At 49.4% G+C, this 17308-nt stretch overlaps 1 long non-coding RNA gene across 2 annotated transcripts in view; it reads left to right on the top strand.

Annotated features, from left to right (window-relative positions):
- Positions 1-17308, top strand: part of LOC140532246 (uncharacterized) — a 129843-nt gene that overhangs the window by 111455 nt on the left and 1080 nt on the right. Inside the window, exon 3 of one of the 2 annotated variants that reach the window (XR_011976450.1) lies at positions 8693-8802. This is a non-coding gene — a long non-coding RNA (uncharacterized lncRNA). Of the gene's footprint in view, positions 1-8692; positions 8813-17308 lie in introns of those variants that run through there. The other variant, XR_011976449.1, reaches the window with a different exon arrangement.

The raw sequence follows: 17308 nt of genomic DNA on the forward strand, positions 1-17308 counted from the left end.
AAGACTACTCAACATGGCATGCCCACATCAGAAAGGGTGCTGTGCTCTATGAACAAAGCAGAATTGAGACAGCACAAAGGAAACACAGGATGCGCAAATTTGGGATATTCACCCCAGATATTCACTCGGACTATCTGTGCCCAACCTGTGGCAGAACATTCCAAGCTTGTATTGGTCTGATCAGCCACAGTCAGACACTAAAATTTCACTTTATCATGGTAATGTCATTCTGGTCCTCTTTAAAGATGAAGGACAACAACCAACCAGCTTGTAATTCATTAACTCAGATCTTATTGAGATGAACCATACTCTAGCCATACTCTCTATGTCTTAAGGTTGTTGGTTGTGTTTTTTCTTCATTCTCGAGGAGGACCATGACATCAAGATGACAACATGACTTGCAGTTGACTTTGATTTGAGCGAGGGAGGGCTGGGCAAGATCACCAGCCTCATTTTCTCCTCCTGAGACATCTGGGCCCAGTGGCCTAATATTCATCAGGACGACTGGAGATGGCTCAGGATGCCATGGGGGATCCTGGCCCTTTTAGGCTAAGGTCTTACATTCTCACTTTAGTGAGATACACCTATTCAATGAATAGGCTTCTTTAGGTTACTCAAGGCATGGCCCCTTTAATAAAAAACAAAAAACAAAAAACTGGGAGGGGGAGACTCTCAGGGTTCCTGGGTAAAAGCAAAGCAATTACTATTTAGTTATTACATTCTAACTAACTAACCAAATGTCTTAAGGAAGGTTCTTCTAAAGGCTGCATCCTGCTCCTGGGATAGAGTTTGTCCTAAGTTAGGGGTTGGAGGGCTGTGGAGAGGACGAGGGATAGAAGCCAGGCTGTACTGGTCTCCCCCTCCCCGCCCCTGCAGGGGTTTCAGCTCAGGCTAAAGGTCCTGGATCCTAACTGAGCCACGAAGTGTGGCTAACTTGAGCACATCATCCCAGGCCTGGGGATAGAGACAATAAGGGGTGGTAGAAAGGGTTTTTATAGCACTGCAGGCAAGGGAGCACTCCACACACTGAGCCTGGGGCACATAGTGTGAAGCAGAATTTGATTGGGGGGGGGGAAGAAGTGCTGGGGGAACGAGCACTTCAAAGGCACCAGTCCATTCTGGAGGCTGTAGAATGGGAGTAGGGAGAAGCTTCCCTTTAGCCTGTCACCTGGCAGCGTCCTATTTTAAATTATTCTTGGCACTGAAATTATTGAAGGACTTGGGTGCTGTTAGTGGACAAAGGCCTGATCGCACCACCTGGGTTCTGGCCCTAGCCTTTTGGCCCTCTCCAAGGTGACCCAGCCTCGTTCACTGACTGGAATGGGACGGAACTCTCAGCTCCCATCCCTCCCAGACTAAACTCAGAAAGCAGGAGGGGCTCCATCCCTTTAGGCTTGGAGACCCTGCTTTTCTCCCCTCCCCTCCCTGAGTGTCTCTGGCCATGAGCATTAGAGGGAAAATAGGGAGCCAGGGGACTAAAGGAAGTGATTGGGGGAAGGAAGAGGTCCCTTCCCCCTCTCCTTCCTCCCTTTCCTCCTCTTCTCTCCCCTCTCTCCCCCTTCCACTCTGCTGCAGGGACAAAGGCTCCAGACTAGGACCTGTATGGATCTTGCCTTTTCATGTAGAGTCATAAATATTTATCAAGAAAATGGGGCGAGTGACTAGAGGCATGGGGGGGGGGGTGCAGACTGGGGGAAGGCGGGAGAGCAAAGATGCGGGAGGATTAAAGCAAAATCCTGCCTGTAATGAAAGCAGCTGCCTGAGAACAGGGACGAGGGGCGGCTATGTTTGCCTTCGGATTCTGGGGGTGGGAGAGGGTAGGACAGACGGATACATCCTGGGAGCTGACCCGGGTCCTGAGGACCCTGACTTCCCCCTCCCAGCAAAGCCCTACTTGGAAGGAAGGAGGTTAAGGTTGAGGAAGAGCTGAGCGCTACTGCGATCGATCCTGCCTGTCCATCTTCCCCCTGACAAGCCATTCTCTCTGACTGTCCCTAACTGTCCTCTCTGCTACTCTCCTAATGAGCTCTGCCGATCATCCCCTAATCAGCCTGCCTTCCTCACAATCCTTCCCCAATTCTCCCTTTCTCTCAGAGGATAGATGGTTCATTAGGAGACTGTCTACAACAGTGGGGTCAAACTCAGTGATGAGAGACACTGAACTGGACCAAAGGATCCCAGTGGGCCTTAGGAAAGGTCTTTAATTGACTTTGAAAAGCATATTAACATTATCTATATTGTACTGTGTTCTCATTTGTTTTGTTAAATGTTTTCAATTACGTTTTAATCCGGTTGGGTCCCAGGCTGTATCTTTGGTACCTCTGGCCTCATTGGTTTGATACCTTCTTATTTATCGTAGAAAGAATTGAGGGATGAAGGAACCCCAGGAACCTTTACCTCATCCTGCCCAATTCCTCAAGAGAGGGGAAATGACTTACTCAAAGTCAAACACGCAGTTAATGACCGAGCTGGACCTCAGGCTGACTCCAGCTCCAGTGAACTTTCCCACATGCCACATTCCCTCTCTTTCTCCACACTCCAGATCTTGTCCTACCTTCTAATGAGGTTTAGTGGCACTGTAAGAGCTCCATTGTTGAAGAGAGACTACTGGTTCTCACGCAAACCCACATTCACATGCAAGACTGCACTACTACACAATACAAGATACACTTATTAAACACTTGCAGTATACAGAGCCTTGTACCCCCTGCTGGGAGACAGACAAAGTTTAGATGATATGGGTCATTGTTTTCATGGAGCTGGTCTAGTTGGAGAACAAAACACGAATATAGATAGTTACAATAAGTAATATTGCATGATAAGTAATTCATGGAGGTGTGAAGTGGTATATGTGGTCAGAGGGATCAGAAAATCATGGACAAAGGGCTAAGAGTATCAGCCGATCCTCTCATTTTACAGATGAGGAAACTGAGCCCTAGAGAAGTGAAATGGTTTGCTCAAAGTAATAGAAGTTAAAAGCCAGGATTCAAACCCAGGTCCTCTGACTTCAAAGCCTCTTTTCACTGAATCACTTTGGGAAGGTTATCATCACAGAGAAGGATCAGGGAAGGCTTCCTGATGAACATTTTTTTTTTAAGAATGGACCAGAAATTAGAAGATTAGAAAAGTGAGAGGAAGGACAGCGAAGGCACAGAGCACAGCCTGAGCAAAGACATGGAAGTAGGACAGCACGAAGCATGTCTAGCAGGGCAGCGTGAGGTAAGGAGTTGTTAAATTTTCTGAAGCATAGAATGCAAGAAAAAGAGTAACATTAAATAAGGAAGAGTGGTGCTCCATTGTGAAGGGCTTTGAATGCCAGTTTAAACTTTCCTGGGATGGGAGCTAGGGATGATTTTGGAGCCGAATAGTGAGAAAATTTAGTAGAGGCGCCAGAAAGGTTGGTCTAGACTGGTTAAAGCAGGAAAGGAGAGCAAAGGAGAGAAGCCCCATCACGAAGCCTTTGCATTCCCCCAGGTAGGTGGTGGCAGCAGGAATGGGAAGAGTATTGGCGAGGTAAAATTAATGGGAATATGAAATGGATTGGATCTGATGCCACAGACAGAGAGTGCAGTCAGAAGGAGGAGCGGGGAGGCAGAGGAGACACATGCAGCCCACACGCTCACATATGCTCACACACATGCTCATTCACACGAGCACACAAGCCCCCCCCCCACCCTCTTCCCTCCAGCGACCCTCCCTCCCACCCCCATCCCCTGGCTATACTCTCCCTCCTCCGGGACCACTTAAGAGAAACCTCCTTCATTGAAATGCTGGTGAGAGAGAGAATATGAAATCAAAAACCTTCTCCTGCCTGAGTGGCAGGTCCCGGATTTGGCCCCCTCCCCCAGGCCCAGCACACGACTGTAAATTACCCACCGACATGGGCTGAATGTTAAACCCCAAACCGTACTCAGGCCCTTTGTCTCCTATCTGATCAGATAGAAGTCTTGGGAACCTGGGAGCCTGAGGTTTTGGCAGCCTGGAAATTTGGAACCCTGGGAAAAGGGGATCTAAGAAATGGGCCCTTTAGGATCTGATGGCAGCCCCCATAGACCTTCGGCCTGCCCTGCTTTGGATTTGGGTCACCCATTCATTGTAAAAGCAGCACCTGGGAAATGCTGGGAAGTGGGGCAATTTGGAAGAGGGAGTGGTTTTGGACAGGGCTGAACAGAGAGGGCAAGAGAAATGGGCTAGCTCATTCTGATGCTCAACCTTCCTGGTCTGTCCTTTGAACTCACTGCTGTTGCCTAAGGGCCATGAAGTTTCTCCCAGTGGTCGAATCCTGATTTTGTGTCCTGGGTCTAGGCTCTAGTATGTTCTCCAGAGAATACAGATAGCATCACCACAAAGCCAGACTTTCCTCCTGCTTTATAGAGACGCATGACTGGGATCCCTCGCACAGAACAACTCACACAGACTTGCTTCTTGTCCAAGGGAAGCCCATAGGTCTATCTGACCGCAAATCCTGGCCCTGAAAGTGAGAAAGAAGAAAATCCATGGGTCCTGCCCGAGAGACAGAAGGAGGAGAAGATTCAGGGCCAGCCCTGGATGACTTTGAAAGCCCCTTCCAGTTGAAATTCTGCAATGCTGAGGGGAAATGGAGGGGGAAAGGGGAGAGTATTCCGGGAGGGGGAGGGGTGGGAGCCAAGGCCTGGAGCACAGGAGGAGCTGGCCTCACTCAGGTTTTTATCAGTCCCTCCCCCATCTCCTCCCTTGCTTTCCAGTTTGCCAGCTCCCTCCCTCCCCCACTGTTGCTGACTCAGGTACCAGTCCAGGAGTAATGAGGACTTTTGGGCCACTGGGTTTCCTAGGGCAGCCAATGTTCTTTGGGATGCCTTGAGGGAGGTAGGTACCAGCTTAGAGAAGTGACCTCATTAGCCAAGACAGGCAGCTATGAAATGAGGCAAGCTAAGGGTCCCTTCCCTGGGACACTGGAGGAATTCCCTCAGTCCAGTCCTTCACCTCAACCACTCCCAGTGACCCCCTGAGCGGTGACCTTACTCCAAGAATGCCTTGCCTGGTTGGGTATCTCGGGCCCATGCTTCCTCTCTCTGGGTTGTTGGTCATCTCTAGGGCCTCTCCCAGCTCTGACATTCAATATTCAAAGATTCACCTACTAGAGAAAAGAGGACTTACTTGGGTTCAAATCCTGGGTCTGATGCTCAATATGGAATGATCTTGGATTTTGGCTTCCTCCTCCATGAAAAGGAAGACTGGTCCAGATGGCCTCTGACATTTGGGATCAGGATGGTCCTGTGACTTCCCAAAGCTTGGTCTATGTTGTGTACTCTGTTCTAGGGTACCTTCCAAACTCTAATGGTCTTTTCTAGTTTACTGTCCTTCTCCCCACCACCCATGTCTCCTCATTAACCCCAGGCTGAGAACTCAACACCTTTATTTGGGGGGGGGGAGGTAATTGAGGCTATGTGACTTGCTCAGAGTCACAAAGCTAGTAAGTGTCTGAGGCTGGATTTGAACCCGTGTCCTCTTGACTCCATGGCTAGCATTCTAGCCACTTCGCTACCCCTCTCAATGCCTTTAAAAAGGACCATCCCTAGAGTCATATGGCTCACATTTGACTCTGCTGCTTATGAATTGTGTGACCCTAGGCCTGTCACTTCCCTTTTTGTTTTATTCCTCTGTAAAATGGGGATAATAATTTGTGTACTGGGTAACTAGGTGGTAAAGTAGATATAACACCAACCCTGGAGTCAAGAAGACTCATCTTTCTACATTCAAATCTGACCTCAGACACTTGCTAGCTGTGTGACCCTAGGCAAGTCACTTAACCTTGTTTGCCTCAGTTTCCATGAGCTGGAGAATGAAATGACAAACCACTCCAGTATCTTTGTCAAGAAAGCCCAAAATGGGGTCGTTTGAAGTCAGATGTGACTGAAAATGACTAACAGCCAATAATAAGTCTGTGTACTCCCTACCTTACTGGGTTGAATGGCAGGGCTCTGTAAAACTCTTTAGTTACAGACTAGATTATAAGGGCTGTCCTCTCTCTGCCCCAGGCCCTAGCCCAGGCCCAGTCCTACCTCTGCCCCACTGGATCTTATCAGCAAACTAGAGAAGAGGCACTGTCACCTCAGATTAAGTTTTCCTGCCTCAGGTGCAGATCCCCCCCAGAGCTGGGTGGTCTGTGTGAGAGCTGGCACCTGAGACCTGGGAGAAGCAGCCCAGCCCAGCCTGGGCCAAGCCTGCGAGTCTGGGCCGGTGAGAGCTCCCTTCCCTCTTCTTCTCTCTGACAGCTCTGACAGAGGCAGGCTCAGCCTGGGCTTTCCTGATCCCGCAGGCTGTTTTGCTGGATGTCCTGGGAGCTGCAGGGATTGGTGCGGCAAAAAGTGGGAGACAAGAAGGAAAGAGGCCTGGGGAGCTGGAGGGGGAGAGAGGGCCCAGCTGGCGGAGAAGGAAGCCTGTAAGGGGTAAACTGAGCCCAGGAGTCAGCTGAGGAAGAGCATAGGGCCTGGGGACTCGGAACCAGCAGGATGCTTGTTTGGATTGCTAAACATATTTGGCAAATCTTAAAGTGCCATGGAAACATACACCTTATGTGTATGTATAAATTATAATTAATGAATTGTGGTTATAAGTGATTCATATAATAGAACTCGATTATTATACTGTAGTAATAGAAACATCTCCATATTTATGTTGCTTCATTTGAGGGAGTTCAGATAAAAGCAATTCTGCGACAATACTATCCTGCTCTCCTCTGGTTATATTTAATGCTCTATAGACGACTGCACAAAGAAACAGAAGAACTTTAATGGGAACAGTGGTGGTAGTAGTGGCAGCAGCCTTGGTGACTGATGGTAGTGCTAGAGGTGGTGGTGGTAGTAGTGGCAGCAGCCTTGGTGACTGATGGTAGTGCTAGAGGTGGTGGTGGTAGTAGTGGTAGCAGCTGCAGCAGTAAAAAATCATGTTCTCTTCCCCATCTCTAATCTCACCCTGGAAACCCTTATCCAAACTTCTCAGAGGGGAAAACTACAGCTGGGAGTCTGCACTCAGGCCGGAATCCAAGAGTCCAGTGCAGTTCCCAAGAAGTGTGTGTGTACGTGTATGTGTGTGTATCTTTGTGTGTCTGTGTATGTGCACGTATGTGTGTATCTCTGTGTGTGTCTGTGTCTGTGTATGTATGTGTGTATCTGTGTGTGTGTCTGTGTATGTGTGTGTGTATATGTGTATATGTGTGTCTGTGTGTGTGTCTGTGTGTGCACATGCACATGTGCTACGGAGAGTGAGAGGACAGGGGGAGTGTGCAGGTTCAGGCAGTCCTGACCATTGCTGTCCCTTTGCATCAATACGCTACTCCTGGCCTGAGACCCCTTCCCCTGGAAGGTCCTAGAAAGGACAAAGGAATGATTTTTCCCAAGTGACTGACTGATTCATAGTTTTATACCCTGTGTTTTTTCCTCTTCTGCTGGTAGCTGGGGTTGGTGACGCAGGAGCTATTTGAGGTGGGAGGTGGGGGGCACCCAGCCCTGTAGGTATCTCCCTCCTTCTTACCAGCTGGCAGGAGCCATGCCCCAGGCCAGGGAGGGACCCAGTGGAGCCACTTGTCACACCTCTTCTCCTCTCACAGGCTTTCCTTCCCTGTCTCCCTTTACCCCTTCATTGTTTCTTTCCTTAATGCCTCTCCCTCCTTTATGTCCTCTCTGCCTTTTCCTCTCCCCACCCCCCTTCCCTTTCTGTATCCCTGCCTCTCCCTCTTCCTTCTGGGTTTCCCCCTCTGTCTATCACTCCCTTTATCTCTTTCCTCTCAGTCTCTGCTATCCACTGACTCTTGGGATAGCTCCACCTCCCAAGCCTCCCCACACCCCCCAGCACCTCTGTATGCCCCTGACTTTGTCCAGCCTGATGAGAGAATCACAAAGAATCTCAGAGTTGGAAGGGACACTAACCCAGCTCACACCTGAACAAGAACACAAGGGGTCAGTCGGGTCTTTGCTTGAAGATTTCAGGTGAGAGCATCGCTCACTGGCCAAGGCAGCCGGCTCTGCCACTGAACAGTCCTAAGCATCAGGAAGCTTTTCCTTTTCATGAGCTTAAATCTACGTCTTGGCAACTCCCCATTTATTGCTTCTAATTCTGCCCACCCATTCCAAGAAAAGCAAGTCTAATGCCTTTTCCACATGCCAGCCCTAGAAATGCTTGAAGACAGTTATGGCGGGCCCCCTAAGTCTCTCCCCAGCTCTTCCGGCCATCCTCCTTCACCATATTGGGTGAGTGAGCTAGGAGGAGCCGCCAAGTCCAACTCCCTTATTTCCCCATGGGAGGCTGGTGAAGATCAGAGAGGGGAAGAGTCTGAGGTCACCTTCCCAGTATACCAATGGTGGTCATTCTGTGACATCCCCATTTACTAAATCCTCCAGCCTAATTGCCTTAGATTAGTGTTGGAGGCTTTGGTAGTCTTCTCTCCTAGGAAGACCTTTCACACAGTCTGATGGGCTACCTTCACCCTAGCCAGCTCTATTTCCTTAGACCCCTGGTCTCTTCCCAGTCAAATCACCATAGATCCCACCACCCTGATGATTCCTAGCCCTTTTCCAGGCTTCCCCTCAAACTCATCTCCGGGAAGTCTTTCCTGATAGACCACTCCACACCAGTGATCCTCCTGCTGTTCCTTTCTCTCTGTCCTTCTATGCTGCTAGAATAATGATATTCACCATTCATATTTGTTTTGTAGGGTTCACAAGATGCTTTCCTCACACTGGCACGGTGCAAGTATTGCTATCCCCATTTTACAGACGATGAAGCAGACTCAGAAATGTCTTGTTCACGGTCGGAGAGTTGGTGAATATTAAAGGTAGGATTAAAACTCAGGTCCAACAAGTCCAGCAGTTCTTCCACTTATACTACAGCTGCTGCTTCACCAGTGGAATGCTCCAAGTGCTCCCGTGTGGATCCTGTCTCCCACTTTTAGCCCCTAGGGTCCCTGGGAATGGCTAGGTCTCCCCGAGCCCCCAGAACATGGCCTCCCTGAGGGCAGGGGCTGTGCCCCCCTCCCCCATCAGAGCCTGGAGGGGTTCTTCAAGAGCAGAACCTTTCTCTCCAGGAGCACCTGAAAAGGCTCCCAAGTCTCCTTTGTGCCAGGCTATGAATGGAAACTGAGCTCAGCCCCAGTGACTTCCTCATCTCTCCCACAGAGATGTTTCTGGCTTTTATTAATGCAGATGAAATGCATTTCAAGGGCCCTTCATCCAAAGCCTTTCTGGAATCCATCTATGCACACATGAGCCTAGGAGAAGCAGTGGAATTAACCCCTTGGCAGCCATACATACCAGAGGCTCGGAGAATATAGAGATTCCGGAATCCCTGACCTCTCCACCCTGGAGGGGGTGGGGCTTGGAGGAGAAAAGGAAAGTCAGGGCCTTTAGAGCTTAGGGTGGGAGACTTCAGCCGCCTGGTTTCTCCTTAGAGTATGGAATAGGGATGGTGAATTGGAAGGCATCTCCCCATCCCCTCCCCAGCCTCAGTCTCCCATGGTGCTTTCACACTCTCTCATTCAGTCTTTTTTATAACCACCACCATGGGGGTCTATGAAATGACTGGTGGATTAGGTCTCAGTCCAAGGCAAAGGTTAAAGGTCATTTTTGGGCCAAAGTTAGAAGTCAAATAACTTTGAATAATAACTACTCATTTACATAACTTTCAGGTTTCCAAAGCACTTTCTTTGCCATGACTTGTGAGGTAGGTAGGGTATTATGGGGTTGGAGCAGTTGTTACTAAAGTTGACCAAAGTCACACAGCCAATAAGGGCTGTGTCTCCTGACTTCAAGTCCTAACCTCTTTCCATTACACCACCTGCCTGTAGTGGCTTCAAAATCTGCTTTAAAACAAAAACAACCAAGCCAGTTTGTCTTACCTAATAACTGTCCCTTTACCCCAAAGAGAGGATGGGGAAGCTCTTGACAGTGATTTAGGGTCTGTTACTTCAGGACCACTGGGACCTTCCTCCTTAGGCTAGCAGCCTGGCCTGGTGAAGGGAGGGCCCTGGGGTCCCAGCCCTGCTCCCTCGTGACTGGCAGCTCAGCCTGGCCATCCATAAAAATCGACGTTGGCTAGACGTAAGTGTAAGTGACCTCCCAGCTCCGATGTTCGGTGGCCAGCACTTCCCTACTTCCTTCCATCCCCAGAGCCACCAAGGGAACAGCTGAAGGGAGAATGAGACCAAGAGGGAAACTGAGGAACAGCTTCCTCCTGAACCCCAGCACACAGGGCCTACCTTGTACATACAGTTTCCCAGTGACACACATTCAGAGCTTTGCAGAACACAGACACACACACATTGTTGTGTACCTACAGACACAGGAAGGCAGACTGGAGCACACACAAACACATGGATGTATTGTGTCTGCCAGGCAGGGGTATTCGCACATGTACACGCCCACACCCCCACACCCACACCCACATACACACACAGACATACACACACAGACACATACACATACCCACACCCACACACACATAGATATTGACACAGACTACCCCCTACACCCACCCCACACTCTAAGTACACACAAGCAGATAAAGGACACACAGCAATGTGCCTTAACACACATGCACATAGACATATACTTTTCTTAAGTCATATATGGCAGGTACACATAGGCATCCCTTATATCAGGACGATGGGAAAGGGGCAAGCTCTTAGTAACTGACTGGTCCCCTCCCCAGCCTTCCCCAGAGTCTGTGAGTTTTCTCTTCTCTGCCTTGAAATAGATACCCAAATATGACTTGGCTTTTTCCCCACCACCCTCAACCTTCTTCTCCCTTCTCCTCACTCCTGGGATGGTGCCAGATTCAGATTCATTTAACTCTGCTTAGAGAAGGGGATGCAGGAGAAACCCTGTGGCCCTATATCCTATCCTTCCTCACCCCACTACTCTCTGGCTCTGGAAATCATTCCTACCAGCTTGCATTCCTTAGACTTCACCATGGCCCCAGACCACCTCATCATCAGGAAACTCATCATTCTTCAAGATGGCATCAGTGTTGGTAATCCCACTTCATCGGTACCCTCTGCCCCTCTGACTGGAGGGCTAGAAGGAGGAGCAAAGAACTCTCCCCAAAGCCTCCATTTAGACAAGGCTCCCAGGCCAACCATTTCTTCATTTCCCCAACAGCCTGTACTCCTTTGGACAGGACACCAACATGACCACAACTGGATACTTTCTTCTCCCTACAGCAGAATTTCAGCTTCTGCTGCTATCTTCTCCCATTACATTGCAAAGTCCTTGAAGGTAGGGACTGTCTTTTCTGTATCTATGTTCCCAGCACTTAGCACAGAGCTTGGCACGTAGTAGGTGCTCAACCGAGGTAAATCTAGTCTGACTGTCTTAAGGTCCTCCAACTCAGGTTTACCTCTTTCCTTCCACCCCAACATGGGATTCAAAGATCATCTAGTCCAGCCCTGACATTTTACAGAAAGGGGTATCTGAGGTTCAGAGTACTGCTAGTAAGATGTGGAAGCAGGTGCAGGTGATATGGTGGAAAGACTGGGAATCAGAGAAGCTGGCTGAAATCTCAACACCATTTTACTACTGGTTACTGCATCCCTCTGAGCCTCAGTTTTCTCGATGGGAAAATAAGGATTTGGGGAGCAGATAGTCTAAGGTTCTTTCTTGTTCTAAACCTATGAGCCCATGAGATGCCAGACTCCAAATCCAGTCCTCTGTCAGACTGATCTTCCAATGAAACATTTCCTTGAGGTCTAGAAGGCCCAGCTAGGGCTGAATCCCTCTCCCCACCCCTGGCCAAGCCAGTTTCCCCCTGAAGACATTAGGAACATAGCATTAGTATTTGTGAAGAAGGCAAAGGCTGGAAGCTGGAGTCAGCCTTGGGGGCCAGAAACAAAATGCTTCACTCTAAAACTTTAGGGGAACCCAGACATTTCAGTCAGCTCTGAACTTCAGTCCTAGCTAGTAGGGAGTTCTGATTAGAGGGACTGCGATCCTGGGTCCGAGCAATTCTGGCTTCTTCAGCCTCATCCCTCACCATTGTCCTCTGTGTGCCAAGGTGTTCTGGGGTGGGCCCTCACAAAGTGGGATAGGAAGCTCCTGGGAAGGATGGTCAGGGGCCGGAGCTGAAAAGCCCAGGGAGATAGGCTTCAGGGAGGGGGTGCTTCCCAGCTCTGGCTGCCTTTTTTCCTCAGAAGCTTCTCTGTCTGGGACTGTTTTGGTACCTGCCCTGAGAAGGTCGGGTTAATGCTCTGAATTAACCACCCAATTCCCTCTCCCTTATCTCCTGAACAAGGAGAAAGACCTTGTTCTCCCTCCCATTCCAGCTCCCTCTCGGCCTCAGCCTTATCTCTCCCCTGCAGGCCTTTCCTTGCTGGGCAACCCCTCCTTCTCATGACTGACACAGATTTCTCTCCTCCTTGGTATGCATCTCTCTCGTTTTGTCCCTCCCTCTCTCAGTGTCTCTGTCTCTTATGAAACTTCTGGAACATGGCTCTGCTCTTGACTGGTGAGCTTCAGGACAAGCTGAGACCAGGTTCCAGGCCCACATCAGTCCTTCTGTCCCTGATTAATCTGGGACAGGGCACTTCCCTCTTCTGGGCCATGAAGGGGCTGGTCCAGACAGATGGTCTCCAAGGGAACTTCTAACTCGAGGTCTTAATGATGCTATGTCTGGCACCTATAATGTCTGTGAGTCTCCCTGGGGCAGATCCCAAACTTTCCTGATTCATGGATCGGAGGGGGGAGGAAAAGGAGGGGCCTACCTTGGGCCCAGCCTCTAAGAGCAACTTTCTCTTGGACCTGGACCCTTCTGGATCCAGGGGCCACTAATGGGGCTCTCCCCCATCCCCCACAGAGGGCAGTGTTCCATATGCTGCTTGGGGGAGTTGTCAGGGGGATTGATTGGTGACTCCAAGCACCAGATGGTAAGCAGGCCAGCCTCAGAGAGAAGCAGCAGGGCTGGGAGCTGAGGCACTGGGATTCCTCTGCTGACCCTACATAGCCTCAGCCTGAAGACAGACAACAGAGTGGGGACAGTGATTGTTGGTGAGGATCAAATAAGGTATTTGTAAAGCACTTGGTAAGCCATAAAGTGCTACAGAAATGTTAGTCATCATCCTCATTTCAGGGTCTTGCAGGAGGAGATGGCTGTGGACACACCTTCCCAGAGTGCACGATACCTAACGTGGAATTGTCCAATATGCCACTGAGCCTGCTCAAAACGAGACCGGCTACAACAGAACCAATGCCAGAGATTGTAGGAAAATGGAATGAATTTAGAGGAAGCAGGAACCTTAGAAATCAGGAAGTCCAACTCCTCATTTTACAGAGGGGAAAATTAAGAGAAATCCTTGGAGAGTGACAGAATAGGGATTGTCACCCAGGTCTTCTGACTCAGAATTCAGTCTTTGCACTACTGCCATGTATTGGCAGCCCCAGGTTAATAAGAAAAGCTAAAGCAATCCTTTCTCCAAAGGGAGCAGATTATAAGGATGCTCCTCTGCTGGCTGGGAGGCAAGTCCTGGATTCCACCAGGGGGTGATAAGGAGGTACCAGCACCAGGATGGGCAGTGGGGGGCTAGAGATGGAGAAAGGAGGAAAATGCCTGTCCCCATTGCATGGCCAGGGATGGAGAAAGGTAGGTGGGGTCCCAGGAGTTGTCTATCTTTTCTTAAGAGGAGGTCTGGAAATTAATAGTCTTCACAGATGGAGACATTAATAGGTACAAGAACCTTTTGTGAAAAGTAATCTAGAACAATGAAGACTGGCATATCTGCTGTCTTCCGTCTGTGGCCAGGCCACAGGTGCATGCATAGATCTTCCCTGGTGACTCAAAGCTCAGTTGGACTCCAGGACAGGGAAGACACATTTGGAAGCCTCCTTCTGCGAGGAAGGGTCCTTCCCTGCTCTCCCACCCATCAGCTAGGGCTTGCAGACACACAGAATACCAGACATACGTTTATTCATCCACTGTTTCCCAGTGCCCGGTATGTGGGAAGATGAGGGGGCTATGCCCTAGTGCCCACCTTCAGAGAATTCAGTCTAACGGGTGACAGAACACACAACTATGGTACAAAGTAGAGTATAAGGGCTCCAATAGAGGTATGAACAAAGAGGGAGGAGGAAACTAGAGGAAGGGGAGGGTTCTGGGAAGGTTTCATGGAGGTCTGCATTTAAGCTTGGCTTTGAAGGAGGGGTAGGGTTCCCATAGAAAGAGATGCAGCATGTATAACATATATCAGAATGCTTGTCCCCTTGGGGAGGGAGAAAACAATTGGAACTCACAATCTTTCAAAAAATGTTGAAAACTGTCTTTACATGCAACTGGGAAAAAAAATTTTTTTTAAAGAGATGCAGGTGAGGGTTGGAGGGGAAAGATTTCAATCATAGGTACAAAAGTATGAGAAAGGACTGGATTACACAAGGTCTCAAATGCCGATCCAAAGAGCTTTCCTGAGGTACAATTCAACATGGTTTGTTTTGAGATGCACTCCGGCACACTGGAACATTGGACAATTTGTCAGGAGACTGGTTGAGTCCTGATCCTGTGGTGTTGGGGAGAGCCTTTCCTCTCTGTGGGTCTGGACTCGATGCTCTCTGTGAGCTCTCCCAATTCTAACCTTCAGTGTTTCTAGTCTTTGTTAAGGCCCTGCTCTGATTCTGATACTAATATTAGTTTTTCAGCCATGGGACAAGCTGGTCCAAGCCCCTTAGTTCTTCTTTCCATCTCCCCTTTCTCTTCTCTCTCCAGAGAAAAATTCAAGGTCTGATGCATGTCTTTGCCAGGATGTTATTGTGAGAGGTCAAGTCATGCCAGACAGCACGTGAGGGGGGAGCAAGATGCGGAAATGCATTTTATCGACCCTGAGCACTGCCATGCTGGGAAACTCGGAGAAATTATTTACCCTCCAGTTAGGTAGAATTGCCAAGAGATTCAAAGCACTTAATGTGCGCACACATCTCCAGTGCTCCTCTCACACCCCTCCTAGGCCACTCCTAAGCCTGATCCATCCAACCACCAAACCTGGGAAAATGCCCACAAAGCTGCCTTCATTACCCCCAATAATGTGCACCTCTTGGGGGTCAGCAGAGCCAGACTCAGATTCTAACGTGAATTACCTTTCCTCCTTCACAATTTCAGCTCAAGATTCATCACCCCACCTCCCTTACCTCTAAGTTCAAATTTTTTTTTGTTCCATTTATAGTTGGCTAACTTGTTCCCCTCAAGAGTTTTGTTTCCCAATCTAAGAAATAGAGAGCAAGTCTCCACGTCTGACTAGGGTCCAGAGTATGTCTTCCTTTGCTATCACAGTGGTGTCAAAACGGCCAATTTTTAAACGGAGTCCCGAGGTTCTTTAAAACAGATTAGCCTTACCCAGGCTGAGTCTTCCCACTCCAACCAATTTCGCTTCAGGCTGGCCACTAATTATTAATGGTGTGCTGCCACCTGGTGGTTTACTTGGGGCACCACAATGTCCAGTGGTTACAGATCCCTGTTCTGAGCAAGATTGTCCTGAGAAACGGGCTTCCTTTCCACCTGTTCAAGATGGCTCCTTTCCCTCCAGGATCAAGCTGGCTTGGCCCAGGGCGTCCTGTGGGGCTACAGACTAGCCCCTGCCTGTCCAGGAGCTTATCTGAGACCTCCCTAGTTATCCAGGGTTAGGCCGAGAAGCTAGAGAGCTTTGAAGAGCAGCCAGGACAGCTGCTCCGAGGTCCCATCCACATCCCCAACTGACCCTACCCACCCAGCCAATTCCAGCCACAGCAAGAGATCGCAGTGAAAGAAAGGACTCGGAAGTTGCCCCTTCCAAACCCAGGATCCCCTCTTGTGTGAGCTTTTCCAAGGGTCCTCCTGCCACCTGGCAGGTCTAGATGTGAAGGGCCAGGGACAGGGGGCAGGCCTCAGGAGCCCCGAGCCCCTCTTTATAGGACTAACCCTGCCTAGCTAGTCTGAGGATTAGGCCTGAGAAGCTGTTCTCTTCCAGGGGACATTTTCAGAGATTTGAGGGAATTCAGGAGGTACATGCTATGTGTGGCAAGGGCATTATCCCAGGTGCCACCTGCTGGGCCTTAGCAGGAAGTTAAGGTCCTAGTCAGTCTGAGCCAGACCAGTCAGGATTTAGGTCCAGAAAAGAGTTCCCACCATCTGGCTCTATTAGTCGGTGATGAAGTCACTACAGAACTGCTTGGAAATCTGTACTCTGGAGTTTAGGCAATAGCCCAGCACCGTTCTCAATCAGTGATGGGAGCTACTTTTGCTCAAACAACCCCATAATTGTTTCCTTCGTTCTAGTCCCAAAGGAAAACCATGGTTGGCACTGGGCAATGCCCTGTAACTGGGAAGGAGATGAACTCTCCTGCTGGGGTCCTAGGCTTTGCGAAGGCACCCCTGGGCCACTGCAGGAGTTTGCCCTTGGTTAGATTAGTGGCTCTTACTTGATGAAATTGGCACCAGAATGCCCTTAGGTGTGTGTGGTGAGACCAGGCAATCTCCATCTGAGCTTTCCAAGCCTTTTCACCTCCCCACCTCCCCCCAAGTATTCAGCTGCTTGAGCTCCTTCAAACAACCCCCTGGGGAAAGGAGACTCCAGCTTCAGTCTTTGATTAGCTGGGCTCACATAATTAAGAGTTTCCCAGATCCCATTATGTGTGCACTCACCTGGAATCCTCCTCACAAGCTGATGTTATCAGATGTGTCTAATGAGGCCACTTGTGACTGGCAACTCAGGTGTTTGCCAGCAGGAACATTCAGTTCCAATCTCCATGCCTGGAGCACTTTCTCCCCCCAAGAAAAACACTTCTTAGCTGAGTTCCTATTGCAGCTTCTTGCCCCCAGTGTTTTCCTGGCACTCACTCCTCCTGGTGCTCATGCCATCGCCTGTGACACGGCACCCCTCCGAGCTCTAGACAGTCTCAAGAGTGAGATCTACATGACTGGGGAAGACAGGATATGGATGGAGAAGGCCACCAGCAGTTGCCAGCACACTGCTAGTTTGCTCTACCATCTCCTGTGGCAACAATTCTGTTACTCCAGCACAGACTTTTGGCCCTCATCTTTACTGCAGACTCAAATGTTGGCCCTATTCAAAATCCCCTTGAGGCTCAATTCTACCAACAACCAGAGAGAGTTCTAGAGCCCCACTCTGATCACATCCCCAGATTTACTTCTAACAGGCTTTCATCAACCCTAGCCATTACATGTTTCTCTACTGTGGTTCAAACCTCCTTCCTTGCTGTCCTTCACACTTCTCACCTTTACCTCCTAAAATTCATTTCTTTCAAAACTCTGCTCCTCGCAAATACATGGAAGCCTTTCCTGACCCTACTCCCCACCAATTTAT

Source organism: Notamacropus eugenii, chromosome 1 (assembly GCF_028372415.1).
Source record: "Notamacropus eugenii isolate mMacEug1 chromosome 1, mMacEug1.pri_v2, whole genome shotgun sequence".
In the NCBI taxonomy this organism is placed as follows: Eukaryota; Metazoa; Chordata; class Mammalia; order Diprotodontia; family Macropodidae; genus Notamacropus; species Notamacropus eugenii.